The following is an 18,922-nucleotide window of genomic DNA, read 5'->3' as shown; positions in this document are numbered from 1 at the left end:
TAAACGCCATATTCTACATGTCTCTGGGGTTTTGGAAGAGCTTGTCTTTCTATAGAGTCATATCTATCTGCTGTACCTAAGATGTATATTCTTGTGATAAAAGTAGACTAGCAATTCACATGATCATGATTTACTCTACTAACATTTAATTTGTATAACTTATTTCTCCTAAACAGCTTGATAGCACTTTCAAAGCATTGGAAATAAACCTTGTATTATAATTGAGTTATATGGGTACAATAACTCATATTAGAGTAGAAATATATATATACACATATACATATATATATATAATGTGTGTGAAAAATAATCTCACATTTGAATTAACATAATGTTTTTAAAGTTCATTCATACCATAGCACACATTACAATTTCATTTCTTTTTGTGATTAAATAACTTTCTACTTTCTGCATAAACTGTACATTGTTCATTCATTCATTTATTGATTACTTTGAGTTGTTTTCATCATTGGATAATATAATTGACCAACGCATTTCTAAATATCTATTTAGTTTACTATTTATTGCCTAGAGTAACATGGGAACATTAGAAAATTAGTGCTCCATGGACCTTAAGTTAGGTCAAAAAAAGTTGGGCTCTTGGGGGGATGTTCAGACATAATTTTTGTGGCTTTAAAGTTCTGCCAAGTAATTCTGATTGGGAAGCCAGAAGAGATTTGCATGATACCAATACAGGTCAAGGCTCAGATAAACACCTTCAAGGGTGAATTCCTCTAAGTGTTAGTGCATAGCAACTGGTCAGCAGGAGGACTGCTGTGAAACACTGTCCTCTGGAATGGAACACGATAGGACCACTGCACTCATGAATCCATTACATCTGTAGTTTTCTGCACAAGATAGAGCCAAGCAATGCAATCAACAAAGATAGGAGAGGGACTTATGGGGCCCCACCCTTAGCTAGGGAGCTCTTGGCAGTTGATGGCTACTGGGGAGGCCCTCATAGGCTGCCCATGCTCCCATGGGTGGCCCTATACCCATGCTCATACATCCAGCACCAGCTGGTCACAGTGTGTTATAAAACACAAGGAAAAGGAAGAGAAAGAAGGAAAATGGAGTTGGAAGATGAATGTGGTGATGATGGGATCCATGGAAAGTCAGAAGGGGGAACAAGAGGATTATACAATCAAATCCATTGTATACATGTGTAAAATCATCCAAGAACACAACTTTTAAAAATCTAGTATGCAGAACAAACACTTGGAAGACTTGTTGAAAGAGCCTACTCAGATCCCGTTCTCAGACTGAAGGAGTCTGGTTCATGAGATTTTTGCAAAGGCCCTAAGAACATTCATGTCAGTGGCCTAGAACTGTACTGTGAAGGACTGTTTAGGGTGACACAGTAACACTACACTGCTTGGGTACACTTTTGATAACCACACTTGAGATAAAGGTGGCTGAGAAAGCGATTCTCCACTATGATGAAATGGCACAGACCAATGGGAACGGTGCATTGAACAAACTTGGTAAATAGTTGTGCTGTATCATCAGGGAATCCTGAGACTCCCATTCTGCTGTTCTTTTTCATACTGCATTAAGTTGGACCAATGTCTAAAATGGTTGCATCTAGCAGTGACTTTCAAAGACGGATGCAAAGATGACTAAGCAGCACCCTTTATAAGAAAAAGGTATCATAACGTTCTCTATTGTGTGTGTCGCGATACATACCCCATAGTGAATTTTGTCACCCTGTGCCTGGGATCACTAGGCTAATGTTCACTTTATAGGGTAGGATTATTTAGATCCCAATATCTTAACCCTGAAATGTGGATGCTTAACTTTTTGAGAATTCATGTGTTTTCTTTGTGTGTGTGTGGTTGTTACCTCTAGTGGCACTTTCCAGAGACCATTTACCATTTGCCCCACAGCTAGGTGCCTACCTAATGATGATATATTTGCCAGGTCCTCATGCTCACTCTCACAAAGAGGCTTTCAGGCTCGCCCAGCCTTCTTCTGTGCTGCTGCACGCAAGGTCATTGGTATTTCACGTGTCCAACATGAGGAGAATTCTATTCTTTCCAGGCATGGGCAGGAATGCACTCCATTTAAGTGTAAAATTATGAATGATGCAATTTTGAAAAGGAAAAGAGGTATTGACAATTATCTATTTTTATTTTTATTACCCTCCAAGTGGAACTCTTGTATTCTGACAGCTTTAAAAAGGACTCCGAAACATTGATGTATTTGCAGAATTTCAGTTTGATGGGGAAGTTTGGCTAGTGTGTGTGTTGTACAAGGGCATAGATTGCTTTCTAAGAACTTTTTGGTAGAAAAGCAGTCCCCTATCAACTTTGGGTATAGATACAGCCTTCTCAGATCATCCTACCAAAGCCAAGATAGAACCTAAAAACTCTCTCATAAAAGGGTAACTGCTTACTGATGTTTAGCCTGGAGGGACACCTACTCATGGGAGATCTGCCAGCTGTCTCTGAAGGCTTGGAAGAAGGCCAGGTCTTGCTGTGAAAGATAAGAACAGTATCTTGGCTCCTTGGATCATGACATATCCTCAGCCCCTTGAGCTGATTTTTATTACCTAGAACTGGGGTCCAGTCTCATTGTGTGAAGAGCAGGGCTGACTTTCATCACTTTCTCTGGAGTCCAGCTGGCAGCTCAGCCCAGCTCCAGTGTTACTGTGCTGCCATTGTGTCAAACAGTAGCATTCTGTGAAGAAAAAGGAGGAGGAGGAAAATGAAGGAGAGATGAACATGTTTTTTGTTTATATCACAAGTCGGGGATGAGTAAAAGACTTGTGAGAAAGCAGGTGATGTTTATCCCCTTAGAAGTTGAAGCTCCAGGTTCCGGTTGCTCCAGGTTCCAGCAGAAGAAATCCTGCTGATTACACCAGGAGAATCATTCCTCATAACTGATATCCTTACAGTTTTATTATTGTATTCTTTAATCTCCTTTCCCTATTGTTTAGGTTAGTTGGGCTATAAGTGAGGTACTCTTGATTAATAAGTTTGTAATAAAATATAATTGCTAAGAAAATTGAGCCTACAGGAGAAGAAGAAGAAGAAGAAGAAGAAGAAAAAGAAGAAGAGAAGGAGGAGGAAGAGGAAGAGGAAGAAGATGAAGAGGAGAAGGATATTTTCTAATGGTAGCTTCTTGTAAAAGCAATGAAATTAGAAATATTAAGTATTAAACTAATAAGACCATGAGAAACCTATCTGCTCAGTGGGGGTTCCAAACCAAAGTCTATGAGAAGGATTCCTCACTGGTCCCAGCATGTCTCCAGCAGACTCACTGACCTTTTGCTGGGCCTTGACAAGCCATGGGGTGCCTGCTGGGTATTCATACTGTCATGCTTGTCAAGCTATTGCCACTCACTGAACATAATGGATAATGCACAAAATAAATTATTTAAATACTATTAATAGAGCAAAAAGCAATGTACGTTTTTTGTGGCTATAATATCTTTCCTGTTTAGGCTGTTCCCTTGGGCTGAAGCTAATGCCAATAGGAAGGCCTTCGGTCTGCCCATCACTGTGTTTATCAGATTCTCAGCTTGAAAGATAATACTGAATGGCCTCAGCCTTTTGTCAGTCCGCAAGTATTATAACCTGCAGGATTCCAGTGCTAACAAATAAACTCCTCTCCTTTTGCCTCTGTAAAGATTTTCTCATGCAAACTCAACCGATTTCATTTCATGAGTAAGTCCCTCCAGGACATGTTTGCTTCTTGCTCTAGTTTGTGATCTGCTGCAAAGCTTGGACATGGATGGTGCAGCTTGATACACTCACCTGTCCAAAGTCAGCATTTCAGTCCTGTAATTCCATAGATCGGAGATCCCTACTCCCTTGAAAGAACCACAATAATCAAGCTCAACAAAAATGATGCGCTCATCAGAAGACTGTTGTTATTTTGGACAATCAAAGGACCTTCGTAAACTTAGTTGTCATTTTTTTAAAGATGATATGTCTTTTCCCATATGCTGTGTATATTATACATTTTCACTATGGGACTGGGCCCTAGGCTCACTCCTGTTTTTATATGTCCTGCCTGCTACTTCTGCATGATGTACTTGCAAATGCTAATTAGCGGGCCACTCCTCCCACATGACTAACAGGAACTCCAAAATGTTGCTTCTCACATTTCTTTTCTAGATTTTTTTTTTTTATGACTTAGGCTGAGAATCCCCTAATGCTAACATATGCTTTTCTTTAAACATGTTAACTTGAGCTAGTGAGATGGCTCATGGGTGAAGAGTACTTGGTGTCCTTGCAGAGGACCCAGGCTTGGTTTTCAGCATGCACCTGGCATCTCACAATGAACTCTAACTCCAGTTCCAGGGGACCCAATGTCTGCCTCAGGTCTTCATATAGTACACATAAACACAAGTACATACCCATCCATATCTTAAAAACAAATATGCCATACCTACTGATTTGTTGATGTTAAGGCCTCAACTTGCTGCTTCCTGCCTATGCTGTGTCTCTTAAGGTAACATTTCTACGTGTCTGATCTCACCCAACATGTGCTCATCCATCCATCATGCCCTTGTGATAGGTACAAATGACCAGTGAAATGGTTCAGCGGGCAAAGGCTGCCACAGAAGCCTGGAAAACCCGAGTCAACAGGTAAAGGCTGCCACACAAACCTGGAAGGCCTGAGTTAGAGCTGAGCAATCTAGATAAAGGTGAAAGAGGGGACCCGATTCCACAAATTTGCCCTCTGACCTCTGCATGCAAACCATTGCCTTCATGCCTGTCTTACTATTTATGTTTTCTGAGCACCATGATCAGTGGCACGGAACTAGTAAGAAGTAGTAACTGACATTTGATCACATTTTAGTGTGTGTGTGCTGTGTGTGTGCTGTGTGGTGTGGCGTGTGGTGTGTGTGTGTGTGTGTGTGTGTGTGTGGTGTGGTGTGTGTGTGGTGTGGTGTGTGTGTACACTCTGGGTTTCACATATGAAATCAAATATGCAATATTGTCTTTCTGCATTTAACTTACTTGGCTTCTATAGTGATCTCCAACCTGATTTGTTCTGCAGGTGACATAATTTTGTTTTCCTTTATGGCTGAATAAAACTCCACTGAGTATCTAGGCCACGTTTCCATTGGCTATTCACTAATCGGCTGGCGGCTGTCCACGCGCTTCTCTAACTTGATTGTTATACATGATGCTGCATGGATAAGCATGTGTTTCTGTGGTATGCTGACAGAGCCTGCTTTGTGCATATGTCCAGGAGTGGCACAGCTGGATCATATGATTGATCCTTTTTTTTTTTAACTTTTATTTTTTGAAGAATTGTTACAGATTTATTGTCCCACCCACAGTGTATAAAAGATCTATTTTCTCCATACAACCCTTTTCTAAATTTCTTTATTGATCTATATTCTTTGCATAAAGTGTTGGGTTTCAGGAAGATGATTTCCTGAAGTGTACCATAGATTTTTCGCTATGCTCTCCCCTCCTTCTCTCTTATCCCTTCCTAACAGTCTCCTTCCTTGCTCCAGCCTCCTTCTATTTCCATGTCACTTATATACATTAATGGTTTCATGTAGCTAAAAAAAAAATTCTAGGATCACAAATTAGGGGAAAATGTAATATTTATCTTTCTGAGGTTGGCTTAATACAATGAGCTCTAGTTGTGTTATTTTTCTAGGAAATGAAATGATTTTATCCTTTTTTATGACTGAATAAAACTTTATTGTGTATCACAGCCCCTCCCTCTCCCCCTTCCTTCCTCTCTCCCTCTCTCCCTCGCTCTCTGCCTGTCTCTGTCTCTCTGCCTGTCTGTCTCCATCTCTCTCTGTCTTGTGTGTGTGTGTGTGTGTGTGTGTGTGTGTGTGTGTGTGAGTGTTGTTTGATCATTGTTTTGGTCGGGCTGGCCAGCCAGCCTGCTCTCAGTATATAGTATATAGTATATACTAATCTCTTCTCCTCAACGATAGGGTTACAGATACATGAGACCATGTCCAGCCTTTCCGATGGGTGCTGCACTTGGATCCTCATGCCTCCAGAGCAAGCACTCTTACCCAGTTAGCCATCTCCCTGGTCCATCCTATTATTAAGAGACACTAAGATGGCTCTATGGTTAAATAAGAGCACAATACACATGAATGTGCAGGCATCTCTGTGGCCTGTCCACTTAGAGCCCCGTGGGTGTGTTTCCAGGAGTCGTATAATTAGGTAATTTTAATGATAGCCATTCTGGCAGGGATTGGGTGTAATCTCAGTGTAGTTTTGCTATGCATTTCCTTGATGATAATCAATGTGTTTTTATTGGTAGCTTCCGAGTTCTGATTTGTTCAGATCAGGGAGGGCCTTGTTCTGATTTTTTAAAATCTTTTCAAACTACTATTTTGTTTGTAAAGCATGTGTTAAATATTTGTAATGTCATCTTTTCTTAAATCTAAGCTACAACATAGAGTCAACCAATTCTAAGCAGCTACAGGGTTATTATAAGGCTACACTGTGGCTACTAATAAAATGGCCCAGTTATAGTTAACACATGCCGATAAATTAAATAACAAAGTCATAGGATGGGAGAATAGTTGTAAAATTAAAACCAATGCCCAAATGATAAGCAAATGCCCAGATTAGGAAGTGCCAATCAGTTTTTTAAGCGCTTTACATAAATTGACCCATTCAGTTCTCACAGGAGCTCAATGACATTGACACAGCTATTATCACCACTAAACAAAGGAGAAAATAATGATTGGACAACTTACCCACAGGGTTTTTTTGGTTTTGATTTTTCTTTTTTTAAAGACAGGGTCTTTCTATATATCCCTCATTGTCCTGGACTGTGTAGATCATACTAGTCCCAAACTCACAGAGATCCAACTGCCTTTACCTCCCAAGTGCCGGGATTAAAGGTAGGCACTGCCACACCCAGCTTCAAATTATACACATTAACTCCTTAATAAACACCTGCTTCTAGAAGGCTGAGAAAATAGGACTTGAGAGTTTCTGAACCATAGTTCTTTTCTCTTACAGGTAAGAATTTCAGTCTAGCTGTGAAACTACCGTGAAGAAACTAGGCAAAGAAGGAAGAAATAAACAACATTAACATATTCATGCTATTGGTGAATGACAGTGGTTTTCTACCTTGCTAATGTTGTGACCCTTTTAATACAGTTCCTCATGTTGTAGTGACCCCCCTCCCAAACCATACAGTTATTTTTATTGCTACTTCATAACTGTAATTTTGCTACTGATATGAATCGTATTGTACATATCTGTGTTTTCCAATAGTCTTAGACAACACTGTGGAAAGGTCATTCGATCGCCAAAGGGTTGTGATCCACAGGTTGAGAACTACTGGTGTAGACAGTAATGGAAATTCAATAATAACTTAGCTGTAATACAAAAAGAAAATAGTTAAATAAGCTATGCTCTGCTAAGACACAAAATATCAAATAAGTCGTGGAGTGTTATCCACGTGTAGAAATATATGAATAGGAAAAATGAATCTGAAGATAAAGTTGGCCTCTAAAATAATATGAACTCTTATAGAACCTTAGGGGGAAGTGTGTGTGTGTGTGTGTGTGTGTGTGTGTGCGCGCGCGCGCGCGTATGCGCACATGTATGTTTCAAAGCTTAGAAAACTTATAGATGTTAGAATAGAAACTTTACTGATTTCTTCTTTATTGGTTTTATGCTACTTACACTGTCATCAGCTTGCTCTCCTGTGTATGAGAAAACAAAGGAAACAAACAGGGGAATGCATTTCAGAAATGGATGCTGCTTCTAAACAGAATTACACAAAATGTCTCCAATATGATCCTGTGTGGAGGGGCTGCCTGGGAACACCATCTGAGAGCAGACACCAGGCCAAGACACCCAAGGAAGGAAGGAAACACAAATGCACATAAGGTCAGGAAAAAATAGCCTGAGCATTCATCACACTGGGCTGAGAGGCGCACAGAGAGCAGGCCCCACCCACCGCCAGCCACAAATGGCCCACCAAATGAAAAAGTGCAACAGCAGCATATGCTGGGAATGTTGCTGTTTTTTTTTTTTTTTGCGATATGCAGAAAGACATTTTCTTTGATATATTCCCTTCTTTTATACTGCTGAGAACTCAGCCTGCCATTTGCTGGGATTTCTCTCAGACTTTTTCTGGGCAAATTTTCCATTTTCTTCTCACCCCGCTTAGTGATCTTCAGCATCCAGGCTGAATGTGTCTGTTTGATATTTCAAAAATATCCTTGGTTCACCATAGCCTCTATTTCCATCAGCCCCCTCCCCAACCTCATCGCCACCACTACCGTTTACCATTTACTGGATGTTCTACATATAGCCTGATTTGTTTCAGTTGGTGTCGCTATGAATATTAAAAATAGACTTTGGAAGGAAAACATGGAGACCCCTCTGTGCTGTACACTTCTCCAAGAAGCACAACACTGCATAATTTCTCAAATGCAACCCCATTTTCATCCCGCCAGCAATTTGGCAGTTCTCAAAAGGTTACTGCTCTGAATTTGTTTTCTTTGTAATCTTGTAGGCCATTTGTTCTGTCTTAATGCTGAAAATTCTATGTAAGAGCCTGACCTCCATCTGCCATACACCAATGGATTTACCCTTTTCTTTTTTTTTTTTCCTACCCTAAAATGAGAAAAATAATGCATTTCATGATTTGTTAAAAATGGCATATGGGCTAAATGTTTAAGGTTAAAATCAAGGGGACTTCAAATCTTAGGTAGAACTTAATTACCTGCTATGCCTCTGGGGGCTGTTTTTTTTTTTTTTTAATTAAAAAAATTTTAAGGGTGAGACTATCTTTCCAAATTCCCAAGCCACATTTAAAAGAGAAATCTTGTATCTGAAAGGAAAGGTGCAGTTAATCTGCCAGGACTGGTAGTTATCTTGCCTGGAGGTAATTCTACCTCTATTTTAATGACCACATAAAAGGGAATGATTATAGGATAATAAAACACCCCCCCCCCCAAAGAATCAGCCTTATATTCCAAATAATGGCGAGAAAAGTACTTAAGTAAAAGTAAAGTTTCTATGTGTATGGCCATGGCCTGTGCATTTATTCACAAAGTTTTTCCTTTTCCAAAGTATTCCCTCTGATACTGCCTTTTATAAGGCCAAAAGGGCCCTCAAAGCAAGCTCTCCCTGCTGGAGAGATTTTCCTCTAACGGAAAGAGGTAAGGTGAACACTCTTAAGATAATTAGAAGATAGTAAGTGCTGAATCATTTGGAGTAGGAGAGAGCTGGTGGGTTGAGAGTAGGAGAGGTGGGCATCAGAGAAATGAAAAGACAAGAAGAGGGGCGGAGGGAACAGCGGCTGGGGCATAGCGCGTATGCCAGACAGAGCAATTGTTCTGGGCAAAGCCAAGAGAGAGCAGGTGAGAGGAGCAGCAGAAGCAGGTTTCCTGCATGGGAGTCTCAACAGGGAACATGGCTGAGGGTGGAGGGTGGAAGTCTGGCCTCCATACTGCAAATACTGGGGAGAGTCACTGGTGCTCTTCTGAAAGGGGGTTGTGTATAGGAAGGATAGTTTGGGATCCCTGTATGGAAATAGAGCTCCTGTCCTAACTCACGCCAGTTTTGTTGGAGAAAAAGAACAAAGAGGCCTTTGAGAAAGACTTCAAAGAAGGTCTAAGACAGCTCTACTGATTCTTTAGTTGTCAGTAGCTCTATGTAACGGAAACAGTTGGGGAGATAGGGATGCGGACTATGAATCTGATCTTATAGTTTTTCTACACTTCATTACCCTATTCAAGCAAAAGCCAGGCACTATGTCTATAGTAAATTTAAAACATAATCCAAAGATTAATGAAGGACTTCAAAAATACTGCCACCCCGGACAAATGGGTCAACTGTGGACAGAAACTGGCCTCATTTCTGGACATCCATGCGTATTCATCTACATGCGTGCAACCACACATGACTCTGGGATCTGATGCACACGTCACGCTGTCTTTAATTCATCATTTTCAATCTCCCAGAATCCTATGCTTTCTAGGCCTGGAACCGCTTTGCCTCTTGCCTCCCTTTCATGATGTCTCTGTCACCCTATCTCTCATTGCTTCATGCCAGAGAGATCTGGCCTTTGCTCCTGCTTCTCATTTGTCCGAGCGCACTTGGAGATATTCGACTGAGTCTTTCTTGAGTTTCTTCAGACGAAAGTCACCCCTATCCCCTGCATCCTACCAGAGCTGTGCCCCTTGCTCTGCGATCCATCTTCCACACTTGTCGAACTCAGCGAACCTGACTTGCAGGCAGAAGTGAGGCAGCGCTGGTGACTGGCCCTCCGCCAGGACTTTGTTGACTGCAGCCGAGTGTGGATTAATGTTGAGGGAGCACACATTCACTAACAGGCAATCAGGCTTTGCAGGCGATTTCATAATTTATAGAAGCCATAGCCCTGCCCCTATAATATAGAGTGGTGGCGTCGTGCATACAAATAAGAGCCTGCAAACTAAATCAAGCCACAGAACCCTCGGAGGCTGCGTATGTGCCAGCCGGTCAGCAGGAACTGGGTGAAACAAACAGTAAACAGCGAAGGCGGGGAGGATATATTTATCTGAACTCTAACATGTGCACATGGTTCTGGGAGACTGCACTACATCTCATGCGAGTGTTCATAGTGGGTGAAGAAAAGCAGTGGTAGGAAGCGAAAGTCAGCCAGCCACCATCATGGAAGTGCAGTCCTTCCTTAAAATAAAGCTAAGAGGCCTAATGTGTGACCAGAGTAGATGGCTATCAGATGACAAGACTCAGACTATTGTGTCACACCCACAAACGTGTGTTTTGAAACTGTCAACTGTTCAGTTCTTCAAATAGATTCTGCCCCCTTCCCAAGATCTGACTGGTTTGTTTTTATTTTTGTTTGTTCGTTTGTTTTTTGAAGAAGGATAATGTGGGTATGACATGGAATGCTATTTAATGATTTATTTCATCCAAGCATGCAAAAATAATTGAACTAGAGGAGTGCCAAGATCTTTAAAAATTAAAATTAAAAAGAGATAGCCAGGCATCTGAAGAAGGGCAGAGAAGCCCTGATCATTTCCTGAACATACATACATACATACCTGCATACATACATACACACATATGTGTCTGCACACACAGTTGTTGCACATACTTGTGGAGTGTATGTAATAATTAAATACATGTATTCATGTATAAGCTAGCAGCTAGGTGTGGGGGTGCCTGTCTATAACCCCAGCCCCCAAGAAAAAGGGGCAGGAGAATCAAGAGTTCAAGGTCATCTTTGTCTACATAACAAGTTCAAAGCCAACTCATGGCTTTATGAAACCATGTCTATAAATAAATAGTTAGATAGATAGATAGATAAAAATAAATAAATAGTAAACAAATAAATAAGTCAGCTGGAGGATACAAACAGAAAGAAAATTGATTTTAAACATATGGTGGGGAAAGATCTAAAGAGAAGTCTGTAGCATTTTAAAAAGCACACAAGCCTCCATTGAAGAAGGGGGCAGGGGAAGCACTAGCCTGCAAAAGCACTAGTCACAAAAGGCCCAGCACTACTGAAAGGGGAGTCTGAGTACCCAGAAGTGTCTCCTGAGCAGGCAGCTCTTCCAGAGGGCACACTGATGTGTAACTGATATATAGCTCTTATCTCTCTAACCTCATCTCTTTCACACTCAGCCAAACATCCACACCTCTGCACCTGGAGCTAGGGCTCTTATCTTCTGACCTGAATCACCTGGCTCAGTACTAATTCAGAGCTGTGCCAAATGAAAGGCAGTCAGGGCTCTTGTAATGGACTCTACTACGTGTTGAAGGGCATCACCTAGCAACTCCACGTGTTCTGTGTGGCAACCAAGTATGCCAAACAGCAAAATAGATCTTTTGCTAGCGACATCCGGTAAAGATTATACCAAGAAACTGTAGCCAAAGGTGAACATATCAACCTGATATGCAAGCAGGTCCCTAAACACTGCCCTACATACACCCTTGACCCTTACCAGAGATAGTTAATGCACCACAGCTCCTCAGGACGGGTCAAGCAGGGGTCTAACCTGTCCTAGACAGGAGTGGAATTGGGAACGATGAAGAGGCAGGAGAGAAATGATGTCACAAGACTGATCGAGTCCTCTTCAATTTGAGAGACAGAGGAACAACCAGATCACCCATTTCTGTAGTGGAGGCATCTGTAGTTTTTACAAGGCTTCAAGCTGGTCATGAGCATGCGTGCTCTCAGAATGAAAGGGCTTTGGGGTGGAGGACGCCTCATGGAATGCTCTAGGATCATGAAGAATGGGGGGCAAGTTGCCTGTGGGAACTTCAAGTATCAGGCTCTTGCCACTATGAAACTTTAAAGAGCTAGAAGTCTGGGTTAAAATGAAGCACACTGAGAACAGAACTAGGGTGCCCTTAGAAGAATTCCTGTCTCACCCCCTCTTTCTTTCCCTCCAAACCAGCAGCTCTCAACCTGTAGGTCTTGATACCTCTGGGGGTCGCATATCAGATATCCTGCATATCATATATTCACATTACAACTCATAACAGTAGCAACATTACAGCTATGAAGTAGCAATGAAGTAATTTTTTGGTTGGAGGTCACCACAACATGAGGAACTGTATTAAAGGGTCGCAGCATTGGGGAGGTTGAGAACCACGCCACCGCTCCAAACTCTACAACTCCAAAACCTCAAAGAGGCCTTAATACCGAGCTTTGTCACTTCACTGGCTCACACATGTCTTCAACCTGAGTGAGACAAATGACCTGGCTCGTACCCCTGCTTTGTAGCTATGCTTTCTAGCTGTAATCTCTGCTATCCAAGAGCGACTTCCATCTCTTTCTGAGCAACCTGTCTGTCTTGTCTTTCTAATACCCACCTTTACTCTAGCTGACTCTAGACCCCTAAGGCCAGCTAGAACCAGGCCAGAGGCTTACATATTTGGGAGATTCTTTGGAGTACCAGCTTGGTCCTTCCATTCTCCTGAGTCCTCTTAATACTGCAGATAGGATACGCATTCCTGGAGAAATCTTTTCTCACTCCCAGCAATTAAGCAACCTCAGGTGAAGGAACCAGAAGCTTGAGTTCCCTCTTATGATGAGTGAAAGAGATCAGCACAAACCAAAGGCAAGATGCTGACTCACAGCCACGAGTTAGAACTGGGAACATTAAAAAAAGCCAAACAAACAAAAACAAAAACACAAAAAATGCCAGACTTTAAAATTTCAAAAGGCCAAATTTTGTAAAGTCTAAATTTTCAAAGTTCTAAATTTCAACTGCCAAAGCTGCACAGTAGTGGCGTACACCTTTCATCCCAGCACTCAGGAGACAGAGAGAGGCAGGTGGATCTTTGAGTTTCAGGACAGCCAGGGCTACACAGAGAAACCCTCTCTTGAAGCAAACAAGCAAGCAAACAAACAACAGCAACAACAACAAACCCACCCAACCAATCAAATAAATAAATCAAAGTTCAAATGTTAAAATCCAAAAATAAAGGGGAAAAAAAAAAAGGAACAAGCAGCACCAGCTAGGTTAGAGAGGTAGAAAAGCAAGGCTGAGGATGGTCAAGTGCGCACTCACCTCCATGTAGGACAGCTGTAGCATGTTGGGCAGAATGAGCCCCTGGGATCCTGGTAAAGGATTTGGAGGGAGATCTGTCAGCCAGGGTCCTTCCAGAGGGCATTAGTGTGAATCTCAGTGAGCAGGAGAGGATCATCTCCTTCTATTTGGACCGTCCACTCTGCTGAGACCCAGAACAAACAAGTACTGAAGGTGGATTGGTTTTCTTCTGAGAATGGGAGTAGAGTTTTCTTTGCTGCCTTGGACATCAGAAGGCCGAACCCTGCAAGCGTTTAGGTTGCAGGATGGATACCAATGTGCCCTTGTTACACTTTCATGTGGACATGGATGTGCGCATAGCTGCTGCATATATGCAGCCGTCATTAGTGTACCTAAGTGTTCATCCTTGCAAATGTGTGTGTGTGTGTGTGTGTGCCTGTGTGTATGTATAAATGTGCTTTCAAATGTAGGTGTATGTGTGTTATTTACTCCTATAACAGTTCTATTATTACACAAGAGGACATATCATAGGATTCACAGCTGGGTAAGACTTTGATGTCTTGTCTCTCCCAGCAGCCTCTATAGCATCTTTCAGGGCTATGAAGGCTAGCCAGCATTGGGTACCATCTACCTCATTTCCAGAAAGCTGTCTCTGTATTCACAGAGTGTGGTGTCTACAGTGATAAGATTTATCATCTACTTCCGATGGGCAAGCAAAGGGAATGGCATGAGTCTGTGCTATTTTGGGGGAGATCCTGAGGCTTCTTTGACTAATAACTCACAAGAAAGCACCCCAGCCCTGGCACTGGGGTTTTGTTTTGTTGTTTGTTTTCTATTTAAAATTTGCTTTATTATTTTATGTCCAAAAGTGCCTGCATGAATGTCTGTGGACTGTATGCATGACTGGTGCCCACAGAGACCAGAAGAGAGCACCAGATGCCTTGGAACTGAACTACACATGGTTATAAGGCACCATGGGGGTGCTGGGAATGAAAATCCCAGATCCTATTGGAAACCGGCCAGTGATCTTAACCACTGAGAAACCTCTCAAGCCATGGGGGTTCCATTTGATAACCAAAGAAATCTGCACGCACCTTTTCCCAGCCATGTAGGACTTCTTCCTTCAAAAGCTTTCTTTTAAATAGAGATTACATTTTTAGATTCTGTCATTTGATAGTAGATTTCCACGTGGCTTTTTCATACCCTTCTCGTTTGGTTACACCCTTACCCCCTTGTCTGTCCTATCTGTCTCCGCTTCTTGCTTAAACTTTCCTCCTCTCCACTTTCCTATTACCTGCTTTCTACTATCCCCTCCTTTATTGGCACCCCAAAGTTCACTAGTTTCCTAGTTTCATCTGGTACTCTTAAGTTAAAAACATAAAGTTAGAGATTCAAAGCTAGGACCCACATACGAAGCAGAACATGAGCCTTTGTGTGTGTGTGTGTGTGTGTGTGTGTGTGTGTGTGTGTGTGTGTGTGTGTGTGCGTGCCTGTATTATCTTGTTTCATATACTTTTTTCCCATTTCATACATTTACCTGAAATTTTTATAATGTTATTTTTCTTTACAGCTGAATAAAATTCCTTTGTGTGTATGTACCACATTTTCATTATTCCTGTATCAGTTAATGAAAGGTGTAGGCTGAGTCTGCTTCTTAGCTTTTATGAACTTGCATGGGTGAGCGCGTAACTCGGTTGTAAGACATAGAGTCCTTTGGGTCTATGCCTAGGAGTAGAATATATGTGAAATATGGTAGTTCTATATCTAGATTTGTGAGGATTCTCCTCACTTATTTCTGTAGTGGCTGCACCAATTTGTAGTCCATCTACTGTGGTCAGATTTGAGATCCGGTCTGTAGAATGGAACCCATGCTACTGCAAACATGGTAAAAAAAAACAAAAACAAAAAACCAGCCCCAGAGAGGAACTTCATATGATTGTTTGGCAAATTGACATAGCACCAACCTGCCTCTGAGACATGTATGTCTGTAACCAGCTAGTCTCAGTCAATCAGAGAGGCCTCTCTTTCTAGAGGATGGGGCCAATGAAGAGGCTCAGTGCTGAGATTAAGTGATGTATGTGCGCCTGGTTCAGGAAACACGGTAAAGTATGAGGCAGAAACAGCACGAGAACTGGAAGACAGGGAGAAGGCGTATGGACTAGCATCTCCTGGGTGAGGCAGAGCCGTTGCAATCATGAACTGATAGCAGCTGTGGGTCTGCACAGTGGGGCCATTAATAGTCAGACCCATGGACCAGGGGCTCAGGAGGCTCTACCACTTACTGATGAACTACTTGCTACTGATAGATTCAGGAGGGGAGGTAGCCACTGGCTTTAGTTGCATACCTACTGCTGGCCTCATCAAGCTGTGGTGGGTAGTTCCAAACCAGTGATCACACAGAGGGTGGTTAAACTAAAGGAGCCATAAAACCAAGCCACAAGTCATAAATCTGGGAAAAGGACTTAAAAAAAAAAGGAAAGTAGTTAATTGGGACAGGAATAAGATTAGAGGCTGCAGGATCATCTTCTAGGCACACAACGCCTAAAGAAAGTAAGACACATGTATTAGACACACGCATGAAACTGTCCAAAAACAATATATATATAATATATGTATATGATATATATGCATTTTTTAAATCAAGTGTTCCAGCATGTTTTTATCTTCTTCTTAAAACATATCTTGCTTTAAATGTAATTAAATGCCCTTTAGAGGATTTTTTTTCCTGGCTTAATAAGGAATTATTTATTTTGAAAAAAGATCCCAAACATCAGTCTGTTCACAAAATATAACTACAACAACAAAACAAAACCAACTCCCACCCTCCCATAAAAACCAGTGTATTACTTTAGAAAACAAAGATTAAGACTATTACACTATTTCTCTGTAAGATGCATTTGATATGCTGACTCTCTCAAAAAAAAATACATTGCATTGTAGTTGAATAGCCCTACTCAGGTGACAGAAGGCACACACCTCTAATACAAAGCTGCTCTCGGGGGTTACGAGTAAACAAGATGCTTCTGCAGTTAGAGAAGAGGCTGATAAAATCTTGAATGGAAAGACCCGTACTCCCTGCATAACATGAAATTATTTTAGAGACAGGCGATAAAAAACAACTACAAATCTTTTCATTGCTAAGTCCAAGAGGTGTCAAAATTAAAAGAAAAGCTCACAGGATATGTCTTAACAAAACTGCTGTGGAGCATCAAGAGGAAGTGAAAATGGGGCTAGGCGAAGGGCAGTGATGAACTAATGACCCGAGGAAGGATGAGGAGAGGAGGAGGATGAGATGCGCTGAAGATACTAGGAGAGAGGATCCGGTGTTACTTTGATCTCTGACAAGCGCCCAGGTAAATGAATAATGGGATAAGATTTCTAAACTCCACCATGTGCTTCAGAGACAACCTCCCTGTTGGTGCTGCCTCTGCCGTCCTCTCCTTCCTAAGCCTCCTTCTCAGCATTCTTGATCAACTCTAGCTGGTCGTCCGCCGTCTTCACTACCACCATGCTGCAGCAGGGCCATCTTACCTCATGGCCTCAGCTGAGTCAGCTGCACCTGCCCCAGACTCCAACTTCACAGAGGCATCTCTCTGCTCTTCACACTGCTCATCCTTTGTCTCTACTGAAATGAGAGGACAAATTTGTTTGTTTGCTTGTTTGCTTTGTTCTTTATTATTCCCCCTTCTCCAGGCTTTCCAGCAGAGAACTCACTTTTTTGTTTTACTGGAGTTGGCTCTTTCTCCTTGGCCTAAAGGTCATCAACTTTCAATATTCCAGACTTGGAAAAAGGTCCTTGTTTTCTAGTCTTCAAAACTGAATCCACTTTTGCCCCATCATGAGGTGTTTCTCAATACACACTGTCGTTTAGAAGATAGAGCAGGAGGAGAGATGGAGGAGGAGGGGGAGGAGGAAGAGGAGGAGGAGGAGGATGTGCTGGGTAACTGTATATCCTTTTATACTAATCCTCATGAAAGTTGTCTTACTTAGGGTTTCACTGCTGTGACAAGACACCATGGCCGCGGCAACTCTTAAAAGGATGACATTTCATTGGGGCTGGCTTACAGTTTTAGAGCTTTAGCCCATTATCGTCATGGAGGAGACATGGCAGCATCCTGGCAGACACCATGCTGGGGAAGAAGCTGAGAGTTCTACATCTCAATTCTCAGACAGCAGGAGACTGTGTGCCACACACAGCCTTGCGTGAGCATCTGAGACCTCAAAGTCCAGCCCAGTAGTGACACACTTCCTCCAACAAGGCCACCCCTCCCTCCTAATAGTGCCACTCCCTATGAGTCAAACATTCAAACACATGAGTCTGTGGGGGCCATAACTGTTCAGAATACCACAAAAGTTCAGGTCCAAGTAAAAGAAGAGCTGAGTGGAGGGGACGGAGAAGGGTGTTCTGGTACATCTGCGATGCAGATCGTGTCACACCTGCTTTCCCTCAGTTCACTTTTGCTCTACAGCCAGATTAATATCTAAACCCTGGCCAATAGTCATTCAGCCATCCTCTCCAGCTACAGCAGCCCAGGCTTTTCTTTTGTTAACATACTAGATGAAGGCAAAGCCATCGCACACAGCGCAACTTACAGTTTCACCGTAGGTTGAAAAGATAGCCTCACCATCAGACTTCTTGTCCACAGTAGTGTTGCGATTCCCAATGAATACACGGAAGTTCATGCATCAAGGATCTGTCCCACTGGTACCATTGCTAGTCACATCCTTGATGAAAAGGCTTCTCACAAAGCTGAAGATATACCTGAAGATCAAAACAATCTCACAAGAGGAAGGAGAGAAAGGACTGCCTCTCCTATGCCAAAATACCAAAGCTAACAGCGGGCAGGTAGCACATGACTGCTCACTCTCCATCTCTTCACAAAATGCCTCTTGAAGAAATTTTAAATGATTTTTAAAAATTGTACTTTCAGTAATCTTTTGGGATTTTAACTTCAGGAGTTTTGATCTGTCAGGACCCCAACATTTGAGATTGTGGCATTCAAGATTGTACCCTCTCAGGCTTATAGATGAAATCCAGGGTAAGTTTGTAGGAAAAGATGTGCCACGAAGTAGTGTGACACTGTCTCTTCATGTTGTAGGTACAGATGAACTGTATCGTTTGAGCATGTTGAGGATGAGGAGAGACCAGAATGGATTTCTGCCATAGGCTCAGAAACATACAGAAACACCATTAGCCTTGAGCAAGATAAGAGATTTCTTCTTGCTCTTTTAAATTCTATGGGTCCTTTATGTGATCTCATAGTGATAAGACTTGGCAGAAGTAACTCCACAAAGGATTAAGTGGCAGAATTTGAGCTCACTGCTGAGCACTGCACATGTTAATTTTCCTACTCACATGGCAGTGAAGAGTGACTTTAGGTTAATAAAATAACTAGCTCAAGAAACCGGCCATCTTCTCAGCCAGTGGTTCTCGACCTGTGGCTCATGACCATT

This window comes from Acomys minous (assembly GCF_964271855.1).
Source record: "Acomys minous genome assembly, chromosome: 4".
Classification (NCBI taxonomy): Eukaryota; Metazoa; Chordata; class Mammalia; order Rodentia; family Muridae; genus Acomys; species Acomys minous.
This window is presented reverse-complemented; position numbering follows the sequence as displayed.